The sequence below is a fragment of the Thunnus albacares genome, chromosome 24 (genome assembly GCF_914725855.1).
Source record: "Thunnus albacares chromosome 24, fThuAlb1.1, whole genome shotgun sequence".
Taxonomy (NCBI): domain Eukaryota; kingdom Metazoa; phylum Chordata; class Actinopteri; order Scombriformes; family Scombridae; genus Thunnus; species Thunnus albacares.
In genome coordinates this window covers 15,052,989-15,075,440 of record NC_058129.1, presented here as the reverse complement: position 1 = coordinate 15,075,440, position 22,452 = coordinate 15,052,989, and the positions used below count along the sequence as shown (strand labels likewise).

The 22,452-nt window shown below is 40.0% G+C and overlaps 1 long non-coding RNA gene across 1 annotated transcript; it reads right to left on the bottom strand.

Annotated features, from left to right (window-relative positions):
* Positions 1 to 14,432: 14,432 nt before the first annotated feature.
* LOC122976757 lies at positions 14,433 to 20,490 on the bottom strand. The gene is made up of 3 exons (XR_006401033.1): positions 20,402 to 20,490; positions 15,611 to 15,646; positions 14,433 to 14,521 (listed from the first exon to the last, which is right to left on the bottom strand). It is a non-coding gene; the product is annotated as an uncharacterized LOC122976757 (long non-coding RNA).
* Between the last annotated feature and the right edge of the window lie 1,962 nt (positions 20,491 to 22,452).

Genomic DNA, 22,452 nt, shown 5'->3' with positions numbered 1-22,452 from the left:
AGAAGAAGAAGAAGAAGAAGAGGAGGAGGAGCAGGAGGCGAGGAGGTGCGGTCCCGCCTGGCAGCTGAGGCCGGTGAAGATCTGTGACAGATGGGGCCGAGTCACAAAACTCACAGCCTCGGGTGATATTCATCCCCCAGAACTTTCCACAGGGTGCCCAGATTTACCTGATCAGAGAGATGTGGAGGGGAGGGGTGTGTGTGTGAGTGTGTATGTGTGTGTGTGTGTGTGTGTGTGTGTGTGTGTGTGTGTGTGTGTGTGGGTATGTGTACTGAGCTCCAAAAAATGTGCAGAGGAAGCCGAGGAAGCCTGGCCGCCTGTCATGGCTGACACAGAGCCCATCTGCCTCAAACCTGTGGCGCCCTCACATCCACCCCCCCTCCCCCCTCCATCCTTTCTCTGATACATACACACACACACACATTCTCTCCACTGTTCTTCTTGCCACCCCCCCCCCCTCTCTCTACCCCCCCTTGAAAATGAAACACAGATAGACACAGACCTTATGATGGCTACACATGTCGCCAGCTTTGCATACCTTCAAATGCACCGGGACTTCTACTTGAAATTCGCACACACACAAACAGAAAACTATAAAGAGCAGATCTTATGTGTCCCATATGTGATGCCACATTGAATTTCCGGTCAAAATTGTCTTTTTTTTTTCTTCTTCTTCTTCCCTTCATTCCTCCTCAAATTTTACTGGATGACACCGAGCTGCTTCTCTTCTTCTCTAACAACACGATCGCCGTCTGCAGAGGCCTCGAGTCTTGCAGAGTGACCACCAACGTTGCTCGGCTGTCGCCATTCATCTAAAACTGAGAGTTTCTTCGGGTACCGGCTATACTTTAAGGGTTTCTTTTTTATTAGAAAATGAAAACTCCCCCCCTAGAGTTTTCTTGAAGACCACCCACGTGTTGGAGGTTCCTGCACTTCAAAGAACCGCCTGGAGTTCCTCTGTGGTTTCGTTATATCAAACCCCAATTTTTGATATTGTTTGTGGCTTTTTTTTTTTCAGCAACAGCCATTCTGTAGCTGTCAAGTCGATTTTTATTTATCTACGGCAAAATCACAACAGAAGTTATCTCAGGGCACTTTTTTTTTCACACAGAGCAGGTCTAGACTGTACTCTATAATTTACAGAGACCCAACATTCCTCCATGAGTGAGCACTTGGCGACAGCGGCGGTGAGGAAAAACTCCCCTTTTTTAATAGGAAGAAACCTCGAAGAAGAACCAGGCTCTAGGTGGGCGTCCATCTGCCTCGAGCAGGTGGGTTGAGAGAGAAAGAAGGAGGGAGGAAGGGGGAGAGAGACGCAGAGATGCACAGCAACAACAACAACAATAATAATAGAAATATGACTAATAATAATGGTGGTAGCAGTGGGCGTCAAGCTGGACTGAGGGGACAGCAGGTGGTCCGCATCCAAAGGTCACCTGTTAGACAAGAAAGCAGAAAACTCTAATGAAGATGCCAAGTTATTAACATGCATGAATGGGGAATGAATGAATTATCTCCTTATAAAGTTCAATGTTGCAAGCGGATTTCCTTCCAGGGGTCATGAAGCATCTTCACACTGTGATGCTGAAGATTCGATCGTGAGTTCAACGCTACTGTGTCTGACGCCATTGTTGACTGACTTCTTTTTTCAAGCAATGTGAAGTGATGAATCCTCTCAGTCATCAGTAATAATAACAAGCACAATAAGTATCAGGGGACATTAAATCAAACATTAAAAGCAGCTTTAAAAAGGTGAGAGTTGAGTAGTTTTTTGAATGCAGAGAGGTTGGTGCGGTCATGGATGTGTTTTTGGGAGAGTTCCAGGTGGTTTTCCCATGTTTGGTGCTTGGTCCCGGATGTTGGGGATGAGATGTTTGCATCAGATGAACGGAAGTTGAGGGATGGAGTGTGGTGGTGGAGAAGCTAGAGGAGGTAGGAGGGGGTCTGGTTGTGGAGAGCTCTGGTGACGAGATTTACGTTGTGTTCAGATGAGATGTTGTTGTGAAGACTCTCTCTGAGGTTGCGGATGTGTTGGGGAGACAGAGTGGAGTTGTGGCTTTAATGAGGGATTTGGGACCAATGATGATTATCTCTGAAATACCACAGTTAAACGAGCTGTTAAGTTCTTCTGTTGCATTTAGCTGTTCAGGGCGTGTTTGCTGACTCCAGCGGTCGTCACGAGTCATTTCCAACAGAACTCTTGAGAACTCTATAAATAAAACTAAAGCTGTTGTTACCACATGTGACCACAAGTGTCACTTAATCAACCAAAAGTGATAAAAAAAATGGTTCATTTGTAAGGACCAGTGTGTAGGATTTAGTGGCATCTAGTGGTGAGATTGCAGATTGCAACCAAATGTGTAGGAGAACGCACGATGGCCAGAAAAAACGTGAAAGGTCCTCTCTAGAGCTAGTGGTTGGTTTGTCCATTCTGGGCTACTGTAGAAACATGGCAGCCTCCATTGAACAGGACCCACTCCCTTTGTAGATATAAAGGGCTCATTCTAAGCTAACGAAAACACAACAATTCTTATTTTCAGGTGTTTATACACTAATTAAAACATACTTATGGATATTATATTCTGTTTGTTCCACTAGATGCCACTAAATTCTATGCACTGGTCCTTTAAAATGGTAAAAGACATTAAAATAAAGCTAAAAGGATGTGTACAGAGGAGGAAGGAATGTCCAGTCCTCTCCAGAATGGAAACATCAGAACATCAGACAAAACAAAACAAAGAATAACAAGAGCATGTGAAAGGGAAATAACAGTTCATTCGTGAGGATTATAACTTTAAAGACCTGTAAAAAAGTTGGCAGCACCGTTAAATTCTCCAACAAAGAGCTGAGCTCAAATTATATTCTTTCCACAATGTTTTTTTATTGAATAATATCAAAGTTTGTCCCGTACCCACAACCGCCCTCCCTCCTCCCAGCGTCTAGCCCCAGTCAGCACATCTACTTTAACTATTTAAAATGTTTTATTCTCTCTTTTCTATTTTATATCTATTATTTTACTGTATTTTACTGTCGTCTATTTTATTGGTTTTATTACATTTTTATCCTTTTTTTTCTTAATCTCAAATTTGTTCTGTCTTATTATGAGCTTGTCAGTCATCTTTAAAGCAGTTTGAATTGCACTAACCTGTACAAAAGGTGCTATACAAATAAACTTTATTGACAAAATGCACAATTAATGACAGTTAGCTAATTTCAATATATAATTCCCTTTAATTATTATCATAAAGGTGATCAGGAAGACTTGTTGAACTTATGATAACACTTAAAAATGAGTATTTTAGCTGCGTACTGTACTTAAATATAGTTATGAAGTCGTAGTTTGTGCACTTTAAAATCAGTTTTGTCAACTTGTATCACATGTTTCGACAAACTTGAAGCTCCATCGCATGAAACGCTTTGAATCTCTGGGATTTAATGACCTGGGTTCAGTTTATGTTGCAGTGTGAACAGAGTTGATGAAGGTTTTTTCCCTGTCGTGCACTTTTTGAGACTCCTGTGTTGTTAAGTTGCCGTCACCGCGGCGACAGATGAGGAGTCGTGAGCTGTAGGGGCCTCTAATTGGGGAACAAAGGTGTGTTGTTGTGGCTGCTGTGTGTATGTGTGTGTGTGTGTGTGTCCAATTTCTTCTTCTTTTCCACGTCGTCCACCTTTTTAGCTCCCGCTTCACTCGGTAATTAACACCTGCCTGCTCAGTATGGCAGAGTGACGGTGCCGCGCCAAAAAGCCTCAAGCGTCTGTGTGTGTGTGTGTGTGTGTGTGTGTGTGTGTTCGTGCTTATATATGTGTGTGTGTGTGTGTGATGGAGTCGAAAAGAGAGAGAGAGGGAGAAAGAGAGATTGACAGTCTTATCATTAGTTGTTCTGATTGCCAACGTGTGTGTGTGTGTGTGTGTGTGTGAGAGAGATGATGAGTAAAGAGAGTCAGCAGTATATTAGTGACGTTGCTTCAACACACACACACACACACACACACACTCCAAATTCAAAATTGTGTCATATTTTCTATTTAGCTTGCGGCTGTGTTTTCTGGTGGCTCACTCCCTCTCTCTCCCTGCAAAAAAAAACCTAACAAAACAAAAAAAACCTGCTGCTGCTGCTGCTGGTGACAAAAGGCCGAAGAAACAAAGAAACAGCAGAGAGAACGGATGAACACATACAACATAGTGGACTTTCTTTTACTTAAAGCTGAAATCTACACTTTCCACAGATCAAACTCTGTCTGTAAGATCCGTCTGTAGTGATCTTTTCTGTCATTAATGTAATACAGAGTACATGTGGTCGTCCATTCACTTGAAAATACATGAAAATAGGCTCTTAATGCAAAGCCCTGTCAACAGTTTTACAGCTGTGTACCTTATACCTGTCTATACTATTATATCTTGTAAGCTGCTCATAATACTTTATATCCTGTACATCAGCACTTTATACCTAAATTGCACTTCTGGTTAGATGCCAACTGGATCTCCTCCTCATGTACTTGTACTTAATTCTTCTTCAATTACAATAAAGTTGAATCTCATCTAATAACTAAAAGAAAATACTGTCAGCACAGCTCACTCTGCCACGTCATATCTGGTTGTATTCGTTCCATATGCAAAACAAATGTCATATTTTTAAGAAAAAGCTTCTCATGAGGTGAAATCTTTATCTTAGAAAGACTAATAATGGCTACTTGATGTGAAGACCTTGTCAAGGAATTTGAGCTCTCAAACATCTAAAATTGTATCTTATGGACTTTAAAGCCTTTGTGCATGAAGTTATGATAATTATTATTATGACATCTATTGCTTGTCTTGTTCTGTTGCACCATTGAGACAAGGAAACACCATGAAAGCTGCTGAACATGGTAGTTATGATTCTGAAATGACAGTAGCTTATCTAGAATAAAATTACATGGATAGTATGGTACAACAGTAACTTTTCAAGAAGATAATATAGTTTTAAGCTAACTTCCCTCCAAGGACAGTTTTTAAAACATATTGTTTGCTCAATTGTCAGGAGTTTCAGCTCCAGTGTAAACTAAGTGTAAATGTCCCCAATACAGTGAGTTTCATTTGTGTAAAGTTTGCATTTGTAAATGTATTTGTCATATTCCTTTTATTTTATTTAGCTTGAACACAGAAGTGCTTTATTTTGAAAAGACACTAGATGCATGTAACGTGTGGAAATTGACAGTTAGTTACCCTGGTGACGGTGCACAGATACTCTTTTTGCACGTAAAAGTCACATGACAGTGTCCTTCAGTAGATAATCGCAGCACTATTCTCACCTTAAAGAATATTAAAACTTATAAATAAAGCCTATAGAGAAACTTACAACAGCTTAATCTGCGCCATTGCTGCTTGTTGTCAGTTGGTGTGAAATGCATTCTGGGATACTTGGCTTCGGCGGCCAACCAGTGGTGTAACTTCATCACTCAGTCAGTCAATCCATGAGTTGAGGTCCAGTCAAAAATGCCCTGCCTTGCTTTTCCTAGCGAGGCTAATTAGTTAGCCTTCAAAAACAAATATGAAGAGTCAACATGTTTCACTTCCTCTTTTCTGACCTTTTGTTGTTACCAGTGTTTGCTCATGTGGACTTTTCCACCCTGAGTTGAGCTTCCCAGGTTGACCTTCACTTCTGCCATCATCATCATCACTCTATACTTCAGCTCCACTCACTTATATTCAACCTCAACCAGTAAGATCAGGCTTTAAACTGCAAACATGTATTTTGTGTGTGTGCGTTTGCATCCATGTGATGTGTATGAGTGTATAGAGAGCCTGTCTGTGTGTGTGTGTGTGTGTGTGTGTGTGTGGCACGTGAAGTACAAAGAGCACATATGACGAATGTGATGCTAAAAACCGATATCCGTTTCTGCATGTGTTGGTGCGTAGCAGCATCTGTTTTCTTGGATCAGAGTCTGTACAGTTTGCCTTTTTTAAGCGATATGGAGTGTGTGTGTGTGTGTGTGTGTGGCTGGTGGGAGGGAGTTAACTTGTATGGGAGTGTTTTATAAGGTGTGTGTGTGTGTGTGTGTGTACAGGCACAACTACCACAACTACTGTATCAACCATCTTTCATCCTGTTTGTGTATGTTTAGTGTTTGTTTTGGGTCGTCTGTTCATGTGTTTGTTTGGGTTTCATGCACAATGTGAGCAACATAAATTCTGTATTTTAGTTTACTTTTTCATAAACTTTAGGTTCAAGTGCATGCAGATGTATGCTTACACTCTATTTAGGCCTCAGTACTTCTTTGGTATGTGAAAAAGACCTTTAAATACTTATTCTTAGAGCTGATAGTTCCAGATTTAACACAAAATTTTGCTAATTTTAGACATGAAACTCTTGTAAAGCTGCAAGTGTTTAGAAATGTAACATTTGAGAACTTTAGCTTCTTTTGTAAAAATGGGTTTTTATAGAAAAACATGTTTAAATACAGTATCTCTATGTAAAGTATTGTTTGGTATAAACCAGTTTCAAACCTCACAGAGCTGCTTTAGACTCTTTTGTCTTTATTTCTTTGTTTGACATTTACAACTTTATATAACTGTGTTGAAAAGGTTACCTGAGTTAAAATGATGATTTAAAAGGTCTAAAATGTTCATAGATGACTCATGAGTCTTTATTTTAAACACATTTTTACCAAAAAAAAAAGAAAAAAAAAAAGAAGGTATTTTTCCATCATCTAAGCGAAGTGGATTATAGAAATGTGGAAAAATTGAACCTAAAAAAACAAAAACAACAAGTAATAAATTGATTGATGCCGACTGACTTCACCTGTCGCCAGGACTTGAAAAGCCTTCAAACACATCTTGAGTCGTGCTTTGTTGTTCGCGTACACCCACTCGACACACATTCAGTTTCTTCATTCTTCTCTGAGACAGTAGATTGTCATTCTGTTACCTGCCGGTCCTTTTTTTTAAAAAAAAGGCAGAATAATTTATTGTAATTTTATGCTGTTAATCACTTCGTTGAGAGTCGCTGTCACTCATTTGAAAATCTCTTTTTTTTTGGAGCAAAAATTCTAATTCTTAGAAAAGTCAAATAGTGGGCAGCTGAACTTCTTTCTTTGTACAGAATTTGTTTTTTTTTTTGTTTTTTATCGTCATTTGAATGTTGGCCTGCTTCGAAGTTTGCCTGTTCAGTCTTTCACTCTTAATGATCCGCCTTCCACAAACTCGCCGGGTGAAGAAGTCACGTCTTGGGTCTGCATCAGCTCCTAATCACCCAGAGTTACAGCCGCTTCGGGGGGGATTTAGTGCGGTTTTTTGGCCAGGAGCCGCTAAAAAGGCTCATAAGCAAAATGAGGAAAAAGAGAAGGGAAAAAAAAAAAAAAAAAACCCTCACAAATCTGACTTTCAGGAGTTTGGAAACCAGCCAAATTCATCAGAAATGAACAAAAAAAAAAAAAAAAAAATGAAAAAAGCTCAGATAGTTTCATATGGAAAAACAGACACATTCTGGTGAACTGCACACTTACATAAAAGGCCTGTGCAAATATTGAAAATATCCCTGAGCCAAATATCCCTCGCAGACACATTTATATATATTTATATCTTTGCCATTCCCTTGTGACTTATCAAGATCTCAGTGGTTAACGGGAGGAGGGAGAGGAGGAGGAAGGGGAGGGGAGTGGGGGGGGGGTTGGCAGTGGATACAACCTCCCTCAATCCATCTCACCCTCCCAAACCCCTCCCATCATCACGTAGGAACGAGTGTAAAGGCTCCGAACGCCCGGATGTTGATGATTTGATGGCTGCGAACCACCATAAAACCACCAGAAAAGATGAGAAACAATAGAGAGATGTACGTTAGGAGGAGGAGAGGAAAAAGGCTGCAGTGAAAGAGAGGGATGATGAGGGAGCGAGGAGGACACGGGGAGTATGTGGCGGACATGTTGGCGGTCACGCTCTGCTGTCACCTTCTTTTTGACCGGAATTCATCCTCCCCTGGCGAGTTTCTCCCATCTGTTCCTCCACTGAGCAAACTCTGCAGCTCCCACTGCTGCACGCCGCCCCACCGCTCTCCTCACATTACTAACAATACCTACCGAAAGAGACGGTTTATTCATTCTATTCACCGAAAATGTTCATATTCTGTGAATGTTTGTTTGCCATATTCAATAATTTTACTGCCTGATGGATGAGGACGTTCAATAATTATAATTTACACACATTATTACATGGCATTCTGGGAAATGTAGGGAAATGCATCCCGACTGCTATCCAAGCAGTTTAGAAAAGGCTTATTCTGAACAAATACAAAACAAGACACTCATTTTCAGCATTATTCAGTATATTACATCTGTAGCCTAGTAATATTTTTGCATGTTGACACAACATTTAGATCAAGAAACTAAGCTATGGCCAAGTATTCATATCTTTTGCTTTTCTGTTTGGCATCCTAGAGGCCCCAGAAACTCTTTTTAACGGCTCAAAAATGTACTGAAATTAGTTTGATACTTTATTAGTTCTCATTTATTCTATTTATTGGAGTTCTAACTTTATGTACATACTGTATGTGCACAGGAAACCAGATTAATTGACCCCAAACATCAGTAACATCACTGTGAAGGATAATATTTATCTGAGAATGACTGTTTTTGCAAGCAAAACCAATATGTAGTTGTTCATGAATAGTCCATATAACATATAAAGCATGACATATTTCTGTATTTGGTGTAATAACAATGCTTCATTGTGATTTCTGTATTTTGTTAACCCCTTTTAGAGCTTTCTACATACTGGGTTTTAATAAGGTCAGAAGAAAAGCATCAACAATAGAGGAAAACATAGGACATAGCAGTTAATGTATGTGCATCGCCAACATTTAAAAGAGTAGTCCATCGATTTAGCTTTTTTTAAGAATCAAAATCAATGCAGCAAAATTTAAGACGCTGTATTTTTTTTTACTTTACATTAACTCTTCTTTCTCGTCAAGACATGGGGACTACATTACCCACAATGCAACTTGACTTGATTTACTCAACCAAGCAGGTAGTTCCAGGTCTGAAAAGTGAAGCTAATGCGGAAGTGACTTAAACCTGCGTTCTCTCTAATGGCCATCAGGGGGCGTCTCCACTGGTTGTAGAAGTCCGATTGTATGGAAGTCTACGAGAAAATGAGCCTACTTCTCACTTGATTTATTACCTCAGTAAACACTTTCCTGAGTTTATGGTCTCAATCGCTAGTTTCAAGTCTGTTCATTTTGTATATTATGGTCCCATTTAGAGGAAAATAGATGATAAAGCAGGGTGTGGCTACGTTATGATTGACAAGTCGCTACCACATTGACAAAGTTGGTTAGGTAACATAACCATGGCGTAACTCCAGATTCACAGAGTACAGGTGTAGCTGTAGCTGTCATTGAAAGTTGATTGTAACATTTTGATCAGTAAAATAATCTTGTTCAGCGTTTTATTGTACTAAAAGACCCTCTAAGGAGTCGGATGTTAAGTTTTTCCATTAAGTACATTTTGTTTTAATGGTTTTAAGCCTGTTTTTTGCTAGCAAAAATTAGTATAAGCATTATCACAGTTAACCTTAGACTGTAAATGCAACATGCTAACCAAGCTAGCAGCTAACGTTATGGTTAGCTCCACCCTCTCGTCCAAATATGGTCACTTCTGTCTCCAAAAATCCAAGATGGCGACAGTCAAAATACCAAACTCTTTACCAAACTTTACTTTACATTTACTTTTTACATTATTTTATTTCTTCTATACTCAACTGGACAGATTCGGGTGTGCTATGCTAGTAGCGGCTAATGTAGCCTGAAGCTACAGACTTCAGACTTTTTCCACATGTGCAGTCGTACAAACCAAAACCTGTAAACTGAATTTGACACGTAGAATAAGAATGGAAGAAGAAGAAGAAGAAAACAAACCACAGTTTTTCAAATTCTGATGATGCACATTTCCTCTTAAATTAAATGTTTTGTATTAGTGAACAGTCGACTAGTAACTGGCAGTCAGTAAATGTAAAATATTTCACTTTACTGCCACTACTGCGTCCATCCTACAGATTTTACTGAATCGGGGCATCACGTCTCATCCGTCCTAAATTCACTATCAAACTTCCGACATCTGCTTGTTTTTTTGTTTTCTTGAAATATTTGAACAAATCTTACACCAAAGGAAAAAAAAAATCCTCCTTTAATTTTCCTGTTTGAAGGGAAATGATTGCTTTAAACATCACTAGAGAGGGGGAAAAAAAAGTCATCCTTGTGTTTTTTTTTTTTTTTTTTTTTTTTTCTCTTTCTATCTGCTAAAGACATCTTACTGAAGGAGCGTCTTTGTATTAACTTTTAAAATTCCAATTACAAAGGAGCTTTAAGATCTCTCAGTGGAGTTTGACTTAGAGTCTGTGTTTGATCTCCCGTCCTCCGCTGGGACCTCCTCGTCTTCTTCTTCTTCTCCCCTCCTGCCTCTCCTCTTCTCCCTTCTCCTCTTATTCTTCCCCCTTTCTCTCTTTCACCTTCCTCTGTCTCCTTTCCCTCGTTACTCCATCTCTTCATCTCTTTTTCCCCTTTTAGCCTTTTCCTTCTCCTTTTCTACTCCCCCCCCCTCCCTCTCTTTGTTCATCCCCTCTTCCCCTTTCATGGTCTTTTCCTTTGTCCTCTTTTTCCCACCTCCTGCTACTCCTCTTCCTCTCCTCTTTCCCTCTTCCTGTCTTTCCCTCTTCCACTCCTCTTCATCCTCCCCTCCCTCTCTTATCATCATCTTTCTCCTCCTGTGTCTTCCCTTTCTGTCCTCATTCTCCTCTCCTCCTTCCTCCCCTTTCTATTTTCTTCCTCCTTCATCCCCGCTCCTTCTTCTCCTCTCACCTCCTTCCACTTCTCTCCCTTTTGCTCTCTCTCTTCCCCTTTTTCCTCTCCTTTCCCTCCCCTGTGTCTGTCCTCCTCTTTCTCCCTCTTTCTTTTTCTCTCTCCTCCTGCTTCCTCCTTCCAGTTTTCACCTTCCCCTTCTTCCTCTCCTCTTTCCTCCTTTCCTCTCCGATTTGATCCCTCTTCCATTTTCTCCCCCTCAAGCTACTCTTCTTTTTTCTTTCTTCCTCCTTCCAGGTTCTGCCTCTCTTTCTTCCTCCTCCCCTTTCTTTCCTTCGCTCCTCCTCCTCCTCCTTCCTCATCCACCTCTAAGCCCTCCTCCTCCTCTCGCCTCCTTCTTCCTCCTTTCCTTTTCCTTCCTCCTCACTTCACCTGTTTCTTCCCTCCCCTCCTTCCTTTCCCCCCTTCTTCTCCTCATCGTCTCCTCTCATCCCCCCTTTTTTCCTGCACTACGCCTCCAGTTTTAGCTTCACCTTCGATATAAAAGTGTTAGAGACGAGAGGAAGTGTGTGTGTGTGTGTGTCAGCAGTCCTCCAGTGGCTGCTTAACGTTCCCTTTGTGGCTGGAATAACAGCAGACGACAGCTTACACCTTTGCTGAATACCTCCACTAACAGTGTGTCAACAGCATAATGCCTGTGTGTACAAGTGTGTGTGTAAAAGTGTGTGTGTGTGTGTGACAGAGAAAGAGAGAGAGAGAGCGAGAGAGTAAATCTGAAGCCACCTCGCTACCTATTCGACTTAATAAAGGAGTGTCTCGGTAACCATTACCCCCACAGCCATGCAGAACAAATTACATTTAATGGGGTTTCTTTGCCCCCACAGTCGTTTTCACCGTTCGCTTCAAAATTTCAATTTAGTGCTTAATGCTAAGGTTTCCTTCAATGTATTATAGAGCAATATTATACCAATTACGGCGTCTGCGAACATTAAATTAAATGCATTAGCACAATATTGGAGAGAAAGGCAGCCGTTTGAAACAAGTTCTGTTCCAAAGCGATGCAGGCAAATGATCCGGGATATGAAAGCCGAGCAAAGAGGCTCGACATCGAAACGCAATTATGTTTTGTTGTCTTACAGTTTTTTTTATCTGTGCTGAATCATTTACTTTTTTTTATATATTCCATATGGACTCTGTGAAGCTCACACTGTCTTCATTTAACACGGTGCAAATTACCGAACGAATGCACGGCGCCGCCAGTGTGTGTGCAGGCTTCTATCGACATCGTCTGAGATTAGAGTTCACAGGAGGGAGGTTGAACCTTTAACCCCCCCCTCGACCGGATTTAGCGCACCCCCGGCACAACTTTTAGTCCCGTCTTTAACAGATTTTAAAGACAGTTGTTGTACTTTTACCTGCAATATGTTTTTTTAATGTGCTGTGAAGTCATTATCTGCTGGTTGCTTCAGTAACTGTAGCAGAGAGATGTCTGTGAAGACATCCAGCTTCTTTTAAATAAAGGTTTATAATTTGATCCATATATTGGATTCTGTGCTGTTGCCCATATGTGTCTGAAGAGATGTTTGACGACCATATTTTGGGGTTTTACTGCTCTCTGTGTGTCGTCTTTGTCAGTTAATAGATGGAGCAAAACCCCCAAAGAACAAGCACCGATTTCTCCGTAGATGCCACGATGGATATTGCAGGTCATGTGACATACCTGGACCTAGAAAGACTTTTAATTGGGTTCTTCATCAGACCTAATGAGGACTCTGTAGGGTCAAAATGTTAAAGTAAGGTTGTACATGATAGTAAACTAAATACTTTAAGATTTTTGGACTGTTGATCGGACAAAACAGGATGTTGACAGCTCTAGGAAAGACAAAACTTGCCACCAACTGACATTAGGATGAGCAGAATCTCCATCTCAGACAATTAAAGAAGCAAAGTAGTAGTTTTTCCACTTGACCGGGGAGTTCTTCAGGCTTCAGTATGTTGGGAATTGAACCTTTAACCCAAATATCATCCCCATAATTCTCCAGATATTCCCTCAAACGCCACATGTGACCTGTTTGGCACCCGGCGAGAGGAGGAACCAAAAACTACAGCGGCGGAAGCAGTTTTTGGGGAGGGTTAGGGGGGGGGGGGGCGACAGAGGAGGAAAGAAAAAAAAAAAAAAACAGATGGCTGGACGAGGACCAAGCGCGGACCGGTCACGTGACGGGCGGCGTGCCATGGAACTTCCTGCTCGCTCTCCCTTTCTGTCGCAGCAGTTGGTGTCACTACTCGCGCCGTCTGCGTGAATTCGAGGGCCCCGGCTGAACAGATTGGCCAGTCGGCGAGGATCATTCGCAGAAAACTCTCGCTAATCTCCCACCGGCTGCCTCGACCACACTCACATACACTGTCTCTCTTTCTTTTCTTTCTTTTTTTTTCCTGCGTGCAGACTTCTCCTCAAAAACTGTGTCGAGGGAGGGCAGCGGGATTTAGAAAACATGTCATCATGAGCTTTGTTCCAAACCATGATATCAACCCAAAAAAAAAAAAAAGAGAGATACCTACTCTTACCAAATAATGCTATGGCACCATCCTAAAGGGATATTACACCCTAAAATTCACCACATGTATGTACTGCATGTGACTCTAGTGAGAACATGGAGAGATTTGTGCCACTTGGAGGTTTCTGCAACATTTTGTCCACGTATGTTTGTGTTTTATCCAGCTGCTTTATGACAGATACAGTAACTTAAAATGTGTAATATTTTGCTTTAAATGAACATAAAAGAAGAAAACAAGCACTAAAAACAGCAAAGAGACACAAATAAACACACAAAAGCAATAAAAATCATAATGCAAAGTGCTAAATATGATATGATAATTTACATGAATGCATCAGTAGTGATATACCAGTTAAATTATATATTATAATGTGTATTATCCAGCTGCTTTTTCACAGATACAGCAAGTCGTAACTTAAAATGGGTAATATTTTATTTTAAAAGGACATAGAAGAAGAAAAAGAAGGTATAATAGAGAAAAACAGACACACAAGAGCAATAAAAGTGCTAAATATAACATGATAATTTACATGAATGCATCAGTAGTGATATACCAGTTAAATTATGTATAATAATAATGTAATTTAAAGGACCATCCTGCTGCATATAAATAATAGTTTTGCTGATATTGGTACAACTTTTGCACTTTTACTTGAGTAAAAGCAGGACTTTCACTTGTAATGAAGTATTATTATACTACTATTCTATACTTTTACTTAAATATAAGATCTGAATACTTCTTCTTCTTTAGACTGAACACTGTAACGTGTCAGGTTATGGAAACCCTGGACTGTTGAGGCCTTTTCTCTACAGTCCATCATGCTTTCATCTTCCTGTAATATATATTTGACTTTGCTTTATTATCATATTTAATATTATTGTAGCTGCATTCAAGTAAAATTCAAACTGGTATGAAAAACTTTAAATTCTTCATCCTTTATTTTCCTTTTCTTCTCTCCTGTTTCTATCTGTCTCTGTGTTTTTCCTTCAGCGTTCTTCCACCGTCCAGCCTGGTGGTGGAGGGTTTTTTTTTTTTTTTTTTTTTTTACTGAGAGCCGAGCGGAGCCGAGCATGAAAGTGACTTCCTCGATCATCTCTGCAGCCTGCGGCGTTCTGTTCAATCCCTCCATCGCAATGATGGACTTGGGCGTCACGACTCGCTTCCCTCTGGAAACTCGCCTTCGACTGAGAGGAGTCCTAAGATGGTGAGAACACACACGTACACACACACATGTACACACACACACAGGCAGGCACACGTATACACATATCATATACACAACCTATCAGACCAGACACAAGCTCTCACCTAAAAATACATCTGTGCAAGACGGCAGTCACATTTCCTGTAATACATGAGTAACTTTTTTAGTTTACTAAAGCATGTAATTAATGTAATATAGTGTCATTACTCAGATTTGTTTATTTATATATGAAATGAGTGACATTTCCTCACTGTTTAAAAAAGTTTTGCATTTAAAAGCAAAGTTAATTAAGTAATACAAACCATTAAAACGTTGTGTTATACAGTAAAACGACTGCCAACATTTAGATAAATTGAGAATTACAATCAGGAAAAAAAAGTAGCTTCATATTACCGTATATAAAAATAAAAGAGAATAATACACAAAAGCGTTTCACAGTCCAGACTGGTTATCCAGAACACTCCAGCCGTCTGATGCAGACCAGTAACGGCTCAATAAAGTCAGACGCAAAGTCGCCGTTTCTCCTCCGTCTGAAACAGCATCTCTCTTATAAATTTAATAAGAATCACAGTAAAACACAGTAATGCTGTGTGAGCGTTTGGACCGTTTACAAGAAGCATATTTCCCTTTAAAGGGCCACTTTATCAGATCTATTCAAGGGAATGATATTATATATATAGAACAAATGGATCTAGTACAGAACATCTGTATTTCTTTATAAAACATCATTTTTGGGAGGAACTGCTCACAAATAAGAGAATTTAAGTCCAACATTATAAAGCTATATAATAATCCCCAATCTATTTTAGTTTTTCATCCCCCAAACTTTGTTTTTTCAGTTTTTTTTCCACCTTAAATTCATCAGACAACACTCTCCTCACAAACTTAAATATTCTCTTTTGGATCAGGAGTTTTTCGTCAACACATAGACAGATCTGATACCTCAAAGTAAAGCTGAAGAGAACTCACAAGTTCAACGTTCAGACATTTGTAGTCTCGTCATGTCTCGCTTTTCAACATCTTTTGCTGTTTTTTTTTCTGGCACATGCCAGAAAAAATTATCGTTTTGCATTAAACTCACGTTTCAGGCTTTTGGCTCCTGCTTCAAATCCAAAATCTGCAAAATTACAAGAAACAAGAGCAAAGGTCACAGAGCTGATTTTTTATTTTTTCCAAATGCAGATCAATTTATGACCTCTAAAGCAGACAAAACAACAAAAATGAGTTTCTGTAAAGCATTTAGTTTGTTTTTTCTCTCTGTAAAAGACATTTTTATCATATAAAAGTAAAGACATAAAGACAGAAAAACAAGCATTTATGAGCAGTCATTTTGAGGGTCGTTGGTCCCACTGATGTACCTGACGACGGGTAGCCGAGGAGGAGGAAAGGTAAATGAAACAACCTCGACATATGTTCATGTAGCAGCAGCAGCGGCGGCTCTTGACTCGGTGTTCAGCATCTAATCACGTTTTCAATTGCCTGAACAACTTCAGGGTTGATTATCTGCCTCTCGTGGAGGACACGGGCAGCACTCTGAATGTGGTCGGATGTGCTGATGTGGAGAGCTGGTGATTAAAATGTGACCTCTCATCTCGGGAAGGATGAAAACTGCCTCTCTGGGCTGAAGGTGTGTGTGTGTGTGTGTGTTTGTGCCACCTGTCGGTAGTATTCATCTAAATCCAAGGTTAGGAATGATGAAGTTCAACGAATCGGTTGTCAGCTCTTCAAGTCTGGGTGCAGATTTACTTCTGAAGCTGAGAAAAATATATATTTTCTACTCTGTTGTTGGTGAATGATGCTGGTTGATAGTGTGTGTGACTAAAAGTTCAATATCTGATCAATATCCATTAACTGCTACATCAGTCCAACTCTAAATAAATGCACAATGTTTTACTACATGATTAACAACATCCCACAAATAAGAAATCCACCTTCTACATGCAGTTTTTTTTTAAGAGAAGTATGCATTTTATAATTATAATCTCTCAAAAACTACAAAAACAAGAGCGCTGCCTCACTAATCATTGAGTTTAAAATACCAAATATTAAAAAAAGTCTCCTAGATAGCTTAATTTGATTTGCAAAATGCACTAAAGCACTTAAATATTCTTAAATGTTCACATTAACTTTGATTTTTACTGTAAATTCTGTATTTTTACACCATAAACCTTCATTGAAGAGCCATATTTGAACCTTTATACATATATTTTTTCCATTTTTATATCAGCTTTCATAAGTTTCACAGTTTTATTAACATTTCCTGAAGGCAAACATAATCTCAAACCCAAGAGGCGAAGACAACACATCTTGTTTTTACAAGTTTTGCAATTCAGCTGCCAAATTTGGATGTCAAATGGGGAACATTGGTCTCAAGCTTAAAAAAAAAACAACACAAAAAAACAAACAAAACCAGTTTAAATGGCAATGAGCCCGACTACAAAGCCGAGATCGATATCTACAGGCTGGCATGGTTATATCAGCCAGGTTAAATAGTTATGGTTAAAGAAAGATTAGGGTCACGGACTCAAACTTTGGTTTTCCCCACATGAAAGTCGGATACGCTCTCCGCCTCGCCACACTTCTGCATAATGTTCAACTGCTACAGAATCGTCCAATATGAGCGTAATTCCTAGCATCTCACAGTGCTTAAATCCATCATGTTATCTTCCTCTTTACTTACTTCTTGACTCTTTCATTGGTGTATCCAATGTTGCGCGTCCATTAAACATTATGTATCTTTTAACTCCACCCATCCAGGTTTAACCCCCCCCCACCAATGAGATTAGGCCTGCTCATGCCCTCAGAGCAGCTCTGCCTGCAGAGAAATGTGTGGTACAAGTGAAACTCCACCGCGCGACAAAGCCACACTGGATTTATTAAAATCCACTCCAAAATGTACTTGTGCTTTATCCGGCAGAAAACGAGTGCCACCGTTTATACCTCTTGGCTGCGGTCGCGAGGCGGCTGAGGAAGACGAGCACCCAGTGTACTTTAAATGTGTGAAATGCGGCGAGGAGAGGCAGCAGGGACCACCAGGTGCTGCCTCTCCACCTCGAGCCGGCCGAGGAGCGCTTCTCCTCTCCAATAACCCAAAGGGCTGAGATGCCACTCGCGGCAGCCGAGCCAAAAGACATTTCAAGTGTGCACTTCAAAGGGGCCTTGGATTATGTTCGCGCACAGTCTATCCTGAGGGGATCCTTTGAAGGGAAACTTACTGCAGAGCCACTGGTGGCCGCTCAGTGTATTTATGTGTGTGTGTGTGTGTGTGTGTGTTTGTTTGTTTGTCTAAACCCATTTTACTCACTGCTCTTGCCACCGTGATGTGGCGTTGGGAGCGGTTTTCCTCCTGCAAAAGTTTCTGTGTAAACAGAATTTAAAGAGTTTTATTCCAAGAAGTACTGGATCCACATTGGGAATATGAAACTTAAAAGTTCCACATTTCCAAAACAAGGAGGATCTAGTAAATAAATCATAATTTTATCATAACTACCTCCAGTGATGCGGTACGACGTATAGATGTTTAGATTTAGATTTTTCAAAATGAAAGAGTCAAATTTTATTCTGAAATACTAGAAATCAATTTTAGAAGTTCTGTTTTTACACAGAGAGATTTCTAAGCTGCTTAAGTGTTATTTTGTTAACCAAAGACCTTGATTTCAGCCACGTTGAGTAGTATAAAACTGATACATTTGTTTTGTTTTGTTCTTGGTTTTTTGAAAGTATAACTATTCTACCGTACCTGTGTGTTAAGACGTTTTAGCTTCTTAACTACATACAGTATAATATATCATTTACATTACTGCTGACCATTTTTGCGGATGTACTTTTCCTTCTCAGGTTTTCATTCATTTCCGAGCAGATTCTTCAAACTTGATTGAGTAGTGTATCCATTTTTGTCCATATTACATGATGTTTTGCGGTAAAATATAAATGCAGAATCATTTGAAATGTCTGCACTATGATACCTCATAATTAACACAGACTTAATGTTCACTGTGCAACTTTTACAAATTTGCTAATTCATTATTGTACTGAAATATAAACTGAGTAAAAATTAATGGAAACCAATGGATGCATAAAGTGTTAAAAAGTTGTATAATGTCAAATATACGTAATTGGTAATAAATGGTCATGATGAACCACTGCTCGCATCCTTCAAATCACTTTTAAAACCAGTCAGAAACAGGTTTCTTGTATTTTGGGAAGGTTATATTTACAATTCTCAGGTATCTGTGAACTATGGAGGTTCTAGTTTATAAAACATTAACAATTTTTACACCAAAAACTTAAATATCTCCAATTTGTAGCATTAAATGTGGCTATAAAATGACATTTTAATCATCATAAGTATCACCAGTATGTGCATCAAAATGATTGTTAAAATGAGTTTATAACAGCACCATGGGGTCAGAGGTCACTCTAAATTGTTGAAAATCAAGTCTGAAATGTATTCATTGCTGAAAAATCTAATTTGTTTATGAAATGTTGCTGTTTTGGAAATCAGAGACCTTGATTTGCAGGTTTCCAGCGACCCACTCTAACATCTACTTTCCATTGCTTTCATAATTTCCGCACGTGTCACTGCAGCAATGCAAAGGTGGCCGCTGATTAGAGGCTAACAAATTGCACAGCATCAAGGGGAGGCAACCAAACATCTGTAGGACACCTGCACCCGTGGGTGCCAGGATATGAAACACTGCTGAAATAAACAGGCATGGGGAGGAGGGGGGTGGAGGGGGGGTAGTTGCTGAAACAACAGCAACTTTGGCAGACGATTATCATAATTAAAGCCGCATCAATTAAAGGGGTCAATCACTGCACGGCTGCCACCTTCCTCCGCAGATGGTGAAATTTGTTTAGGGCTGTCTCCTCTTTTCCCCGACACCTCTGAGGGACAGACACAGAGCCGCACTTTCACCAACACTGTGATAAATACACAGATGTAAGAGCAGGACTCACAAATTAGCTGAAAAATACGATGAATTTAAAGCATTTAGAGCCTTTTTCCATCACTTTGCATCATATTTCAATAACTAACTGAACACCTTGCTTGTCTGAGGACATCATTCACTCCTGATAGACCAACAAGCTCTATAAAAATCAACACCAAAAGCACCTACAGTCATAACCATCAACTCATAGTCTCACTGCTACATACAGCAACACATATAGACTGATATGTAGATGTAAATGACAAGAAAAGAGGAAATAAGGAGGTGCAGAAGTACTGAACCAGTATTTGTGATGTTGGATATGAACATAGGTACTGTTTGTGGTTGACTTTTGAGAGCTTATGTTAGTTTTTTGGGGGGTCAGAAAGCTAATGGTTCTAGTTCAACCGCTCTACAAACTTAAAGATGCTGCAAAATGATTATACGGACATATATCAAGTATTGGTTGCATCTGTCATCATTTTGATAGATGATTATTGATATTTTAGATTCACATTTAAGGTTATGCTGCTATATTGTGTAGGAATAGTCTGGGATTTAAGGATTTAGAAGGTAAACATGCTAACATAAGTATAAACCGGACTAATCTGGGGGGGGGGAAGAAGGTTCTAACCTAAAAATAAACCTTTTTTTTCTGAAAGTATGACTTGTCACTATTGGTAGTTGTGATGTTGATCTCATACTTGTCGATGAGGTCATGTAACTGTACACCTGTAACTACTTAAGCACGTCTGTGTGTCATGTGAGTCTGTCTGCTGAGGAACAGTGTGCTCAAAATACCACTTAGTCATTTTTTTTTGGTGCTATTTTTAAGTCTTAACTGAAAAAGATTACGTGGCTTGTACAGCCTGTAGCAGCTCAGTACCTGAACATTAGCGTTGGCAGCGTTTGCAGTGTCCAGATTTTGAAAATACACTTACTTTTAAGGTGAGAAGAGAAGCTGACATGACCACTTGACTTGTACTGAGAGAGCTTTACCATTTGCAGGAGCAGCTGCGGAGTGAAGCAGGATTTGCTCTCTGTCCCGGAGGTCCACCTTAAAGCAGCAGGGAGTGATTAGCTGCGGCGGCTCCGGCCAAGGTGGGTGCTACACAGCCGGCATTTTGCATTTTAATCGTGCCAGCCTGGTGAAAGTAACTGCGGGAGTAAATGGGAGAAGAAACAGACGTGCGGTGGTTCAGTTTGACGGATATACAGCATGAGATCAGACATGATTCAGTATCAGCATCATCCACCTCTAGAAACAGTCCAGTCAAGTAATTCTGATGCACTAAAAATAAAGATATCTGTGCTTTAATCAGGACTTTCTGAAGTTTCATCGCTGTGGATGGATAAATTAGCAATCTCTGGAGTTAAGAGGTCATCTTCCCGCCAAATAAGAGCAGTAAACAAAAGGGGTGGAGTTGTGAGTCTCAACCTTCCCTGTGGAACCGAGGGTTTTAAAGCCGCAGCTGACCTGCGAGGGGAAGTCTGGGTGGGTATAGCGGCCACAGGGCCCCGGCGGGGGGCCAGCTTCCACCCAAGATGAGGACTGACACCGGGGTTCAGGGGTTAATTTGTGTAACAGTCGAATTTGCATACAAATGAAAAATGACAGAATTTTTCTGTTCTCCACAACTTTCAATGTCATCCGCATCAAGCCGGCCCTATCTGCCGCCCCCCCCCCCCCCCCCCCCCTCACCATCCCCCCTGCATGCCGTTTGAAGAATATTCATTACTTGTGAAGCTGGGGCACCTTGTTTGCTATTAATCTCCACCGCAGGTCAATGACTTAATTTGCTCAACTTTATCAGTGGTGCCATTCACTTTTTCTTTCTTCCTCCGCCCGTCCGTTCCCTTTGTAGCTTTTTCTAAAGTGCTCTCATTGCTTCTCTTCATAGAGACCGGCTAAGCTTTTTAAAGCACAACAAAGGCACAGTAACTCTGGTCTCTGAAAGAGTTTTGAAGACATAAATGAATTACTTGAGAGGGAAATATACGCCGGCCCTCTAGATTGCTCCTTCTTCTCTTCTCCCGCAACGCCCAACAACTTCTGGAGAGATTTCCTCTCAAATCTTTTTTTTTTTTTTCTTCCCTCTTCTTTCTCTCTCCCCTTCCTCTCTTAGTCTTGATTGGATTGATTGTTTTTCTAATCCAGGGGAAATTACTTGCAAAAAGGGGGTCACATAATCATGGTGAAAATAGTGAAGTGACTAGAGTCTTTCCACAGAAGATTGCACTCAGATGAATATTGCGTACAGTATGTCTTGTTTCTACTTTTTTTTTCTCCAATTAAATGCCTTTTTAGATAAAATCATGTAAAAGTCTGAAGCTATAATTAACGTTAGACCTTCTTTAAACAAATTCTCAGAAAAATTCATCAAACCTGTCCTCTGGAAATGGGTCAGAACTGGATTAATCAGTTGATCGATAACAAATCAAGATAATCAGTCCTTTGTAAAACCATCTCTACTTCAGTCTTTAACCTTACTATCACCCACAGTTTCACCCGTTACACTCTGTGCTACAAAAGTTACATATATTATATGTATAGACTCTCATCTCTTTTGTTATTGTGGTCCTTTTTGTCAACAAAGAGTTGCTTATTTACACATGTAGCAAACATAGAACGTTATCATTTGTTTGGAGTCATGTTTCTGGCCACCTGATGGATGTAAAGTCCAGTATTCATTCTCCCTTTTTGCTCTGTTTTGGTCTTCACCAACTCCTGAGAAAAATCCTTTAGCTGCTAAATGCTTTTGCCACCATTTAGTAGCTTTTTAGAGCTTTTGCACTGAAACCAGCTTCCTGGTACAGCTGGAAACGAGCTGATGAGAGAGGAGAGACTTTACCAGTAAGGTTAGGGGCTGTTGAACCAAAACACTGAGCTGAAAGATGCTAAAATGCTCCAAGGAGTCAAGTGATAATTATATCAGTTTGTCACGATGAGCGATGCCTTTTACAGTACATGTTGTCATCTTTTTCTATTAAT